Below are 4,785 nucleotides of genomic sequence, written 5' to 3' on the forward strand. Positions count from 1 at the left end.
CTGTGAAGCCTCAAGGGGATTCCTTTGAAGCCATGTTTCCAAGGCACTCTGAGGCCCTCCCTCACTCTGGCTCCTGTCCAGCTCTTCATTTCTAGCCTAAAACACCCTTCCCTGTGGGAGTGCTTTTCTACTGCTCTACCCTGTCCACACCAGGAACAGTGGGGCTCACAGGGATGTGCTGGTGACCTACGAGAGACTCTTTGGGGCCCTAACTTCACACGAGGGAAACAGAGCCTGCGATCCTTCGTTGGATCTCACGGGCTGCATTTTCTCTGATGAGGCAGTCAACCCAAAAGCACTGGTCTGGCAGTTTGAATGAAAAACTTTCAAGCAAAGGGTCAAGCTGCCTGCTTTGGACATCCGAGGAAGTCTTGGCACACATCACCGGACTTTTGTCCATCTCCTCTAGGTGGCTTTTCCCATCAGAGGAAAGTACTAGGATTCCATGAGATAGGTCCTGACTTAGGGCACTCCTTCCATTATCATTCTGCTCCAGACAGAAGCAACGATTCACAAGGATTCTCCTCAGCTTGGACTCCCTTCTTCTCCTCCTTCTCCCATGGAAAGTACTTGGCAGTGTACATTAGGGCACGAGTCCCCTGGGAAAGTTTAACTCAAAGGGCCTAGCTTCACTTGGGACTGTTGGCCTGCCATGGGGTCTTACCCCCGCAGGAGGCACTGGAGACTTCCCATCACGGGTGAGCAGAACTGCATCTAGTGCCTCGTACTATCTAAGCCACTGCACTGGAGCCTTGGCTCCGCTGTCCTGCCAAGGAGGACAGAAGGAGAAGGTGCAAAACCCTGGCAGCAATCAGCTGCTCTGTTACCTTTCTCAACACCGAGACTGTCTCTTCTCTTTTCCTCTTCCCAAGGCTCTTTCACAGCTCTCACTGCGGGTTTGGTGGGGGAAGTCACCAGCTCAAGCCTGGAGATAGGGAAAAGACTCCACATTGAAGGAAGGGCACCACATTGCCATGCAGCATGTCCTTGGCAGCTTATGTTCATTAGGGACACACAGACACGTGTCAGAGCTCCTAGGAAGCCCATCCGATCCCTAAGTACAATATGCAGATTATGCCAGATCCTGGAGGACTGTTGTAGGAAATGCAGTGACCATGTGAAGACCTCCAGTGCTGGGAGGGGCGGGAGCTTCCTTCTCAGACTCTTCCAGGGTTTCCCTGGCTTTCCCATGAGAAAGATTTTGGCAGCTTTCCAAGACAAACCCTCCATACGGCCACCGGAGGCAGTCTCCCAGCTCTTGACCACGCTTGCGTCCAGGCAGAAGAAACTAGTCTCCTTTCCTCTGCCTTTCCACCACTGTTTGAAACTCCAGCCTAGCCCTCCACACCCCCTGCAGTCTTTCCAATCCTCATGTCAGTGCCTCTGCAAACAACAGCCTCCATGAGCCAGGCCTTTAAGGGATCCATCCCCTTAGCTAGGAGGGAATCAGGACACAGCTCTGCAGAAACGGCCTCTGCCACGCCCTCCCACCGCCACACAAAGCTCAGGTTAAGCCAGAGCAAACCTGGAGTTCCCTGGGAACCAGCCAGTGGAAAGTGTTACTCCCAAATCACTTCCTGAGCAGCCTTCGCCAACCCTCGCAGCACAGCACTCCCACACATGCAGTGAGAAGCTGCTTGCTGGGTCAGCTGGAGGCTAAGAAGCAAGCAAACATACTCACTTGGGAAGGACAACGCCAGGCCCAGCAAGGGCCTGAGCAGCAACCTTTCTGATGGCTGTGAGGGCTGAATTGCTTATATCTGGCACCTGCAAAGGTGAGAGACTCATGTGAGATGCTGCCAAGCAAAAGATCTCGTTGCTCACAAGGGCAGCAAACGTTTCCACTGCTCAGAGAAGAAGCTGCCTCTCAGAAACTCTGAAACAAACCTGCCTGTTTCTCACGGCTGCCCCCCAATTGGACAGAATAGCATCTGCAGGGGAATGCAGGAGAAGGGAGAATCACACTGCCGGGCTTTCGGCAAGGTCGAGAATGAAGAACCTGAGTTAGGAGAGCAGGTCTTTCCTAACGGGGAAGTCAATGGAGGGAAGCACAGGCAAAAAAAGCATTCCCCTCCAATCTAGGAAATGGGCAGTGTAGTCCAGCTAAGGAGAGAGAGAGCACCACAGGTACACTAGGGGCAGCTACATCCGCCCGTAAAGGGCAGGGTAATCCTCACACTCTCCGCTGACCCCTGTCTGCTGCAAGTCTTCCCCTCCGCCCCATTCAGACCTGAAATGAATCTGAACAAGACTGAAGAACCCTTTTTTTCCTGCTGCCCCATCATCGACATGAGCATGAACAGAAGCTCTCCAGCTTCCACCCCACACAGGCCCTGCAGTTAACTTCCCACCAGAAACAGGGCCCCATGCAGGCATCTTCTGCTGTGTCCACAGAGAAGGCAGCAGAAACAGATGTGCTGCAAAAGCAGAGCACAACTGGCATCTTGGAAAGCAAGCCCTGGACTAGGTCACTCAGAGCTCAAAGGAGCGCAGGGGAAGGGCTCTGGTACAGCCACTGCCCAGGGGACGATGCTTTCCCACAATTCCGGCTGCCACAAGAAGGGCCCCAAGCAGCAGCACCTACCTTCCCTGCCCTCTGAGGGCCTGCACTCACAGCACGTGCAGCTGGCCATCTGACTTCCTCAGGCTGAAGCACACTGCAAACAGACACCGCGGGGAGGTGGCATGAGCACAGGGGGAGTTGGGCCTCCATCCCGCGCCCGCAGCATGGGCACCTCCTTCGGCAGCCAAAGGACATGGGTTCCACTCACTGCCCTCATCAGAGGTGGAGATCATGCCCTGCCAAGTCATGCAAGGCTGCACAACATGCCTGAAGGAAAGCTAGCAAAGCTCAGGCTGCCCACACCAAGGCTTTCTCTCCATGCAGCAAGGAGAACAGCAGGCACAGCAACAGTGACAGGCTCCAAGACACACCGTTGCCCCCTCTCCTCCCAATTCCTTTAGCCACTGCTCCCAAACACTCTGTTTTCAGGATGGAAAATGGATTCTAGTTGGGCACCCAGGCTCAAAGCAGGAGAAAGGCATCGAGGGAGTCAAGCACTGCTACCTCTGCAGCTATGCTGCTCATTGCAACTCGCCTGCCCCAGGGACATGCTTGAGAAAGGCTTTGATGGCAGTAGGGGCAGAGGCTCTCTCTCACTCTCGCTGGAGACCTCCTGCCTCTCCCAGACCCTGCACACACACACAGTCCCCTTATCTCAGAGCCCACAACTCTGATCAGGCATTCAGGATGCTCTGGGCACACAGAGAGGTGCCTGACAGCAGGGTGTAGCCACGCTCGGCTTGTGTCAGCCCCAGAAGGAGGTTTCACGTGAAGGAAAGGGCTTCAAGGGCACTACTGTGAGAACAGCCCCTGCTCCTTGGCCTTGGTGGCAGGAAGAGGGGGGCTGCCCTTCTGCTTGCAAGGCAGCATCCTTTCCAGGCCAAGAAAGAGCTCCTCTCTGTTGAGTCCCCTCTCACTGCATACTCCCTGGCCTATGGAAACAGCTCGCGTTGTGGCCCAAAGGGCAGGCAAACACCTCCCTCTTGCAAAGGCTTCACAAGAGCATGCAGACCTCTCCTCAGCCTCACAACATATCCTTAGACTCCTAGCCCTGCTGTCGGCAGGTAGAAACAATCCTGCTTACTTTCGGCTATGGGGAATTGTGGAAAGGCCCCCATGTCTGGGAAGCAGGATTTGACTTTCCCAAGGGTCTCCACCTGGGAAGCAGTGTCAGCAGAAACAGGAAGCCAACAGGAAGCTCTCCCAACCACTTGCTCTGTGCTGTCCATCCAGCCAGAGATTACTAGTTGTTGCAGTATGGGATGAAAGGCATTCAGAGTCACTAGGGCCATGATGTCCAAGGGAAACATGCATCTCCAAGACCAACAAGGCTACAGGCTCACCCTCACAAACAGCTCCAAGCATCTCACCTGCTATGACGCTCCTTCCCCTTGCCTTGCTCCCCCGTGCCTTCCTCCACACTAGGAGCTGCTAGTCTGGCTGGAGGCTGCCTCTCTCGGACGAGGAGGCGCAGGGTAGGAACATCCCCTGTAAGCAGCAGACAAGAAAACCCTTCAGAACACCGCCGGGGTGGCCATCTGTAAAGCAGTGATGTGCAGCACCGCTCCAGTCAGTGATAGACCTGTGAAGCCTCAAGGGGATTCCTTTGAAGCCATGTTTCCAAGGCACTCTGAGGCCCTCCCTCACTCTGGCTCCTGTCCAGCTCTTCATTTCTAGCCTAAAACACCCTTTCCTGTGGGAGTGCTTTTCTACTCTGTCCACACCAGGAACAGTGGGGCTCACAGGGATGTGCTGGTGACCTACGAGAGACTCTTTGGGGCCCTAACTTCACACGAGGGAAACAGAGCCTGCGATACTTCGTTGGATCTCACAGGCCAGGAATCAGCTGCTCCATTACCTTTCTCAGCTTTGAGATCAGGTCTTCCCTCTTTCCCTTTCTGAGGTGGCCTTGGAGCTCTCACACACGGCTTCTCGGGGGAAGTCTCCAGCTCAAGCCTGGAGACAGAAAAAAAGGGCTCTGCTGTGATGGAAGGGCACCACATTTCCACTGCAGCCCCTCCTTTGCAAATTATGCTCACCATAGGCACACAGGCGCATGCCAGAGCTGTTAGGAACCCCACCCTTTCCCAAGCAGAATATACAGAATATGCCAGATTGTGGAGGACTGCTGTAGGAAATGCAGTAACTCAGTGCAGACCCGGCCGTTGGAAGGCGTTAGTCCCAAATCACTTCCTGAGCAGCCTTCACCAACCCTCGCAGCA

The sequence above is a fragment of the Rhea pennata genome, unplaced genomic scaffold (genome assembly GCF_028389875.1).
Source record: "Rhea pennata isolate bPtePen1 unplaced genomic scaffold, bPtePen1.pri scaffold_26, whole genome shotgun sequence".
NCBI lineage: Eukaryota > Metazoa > Chordata > Aves > Rheiformes > Rheidae > Rhea > Rhea pennata.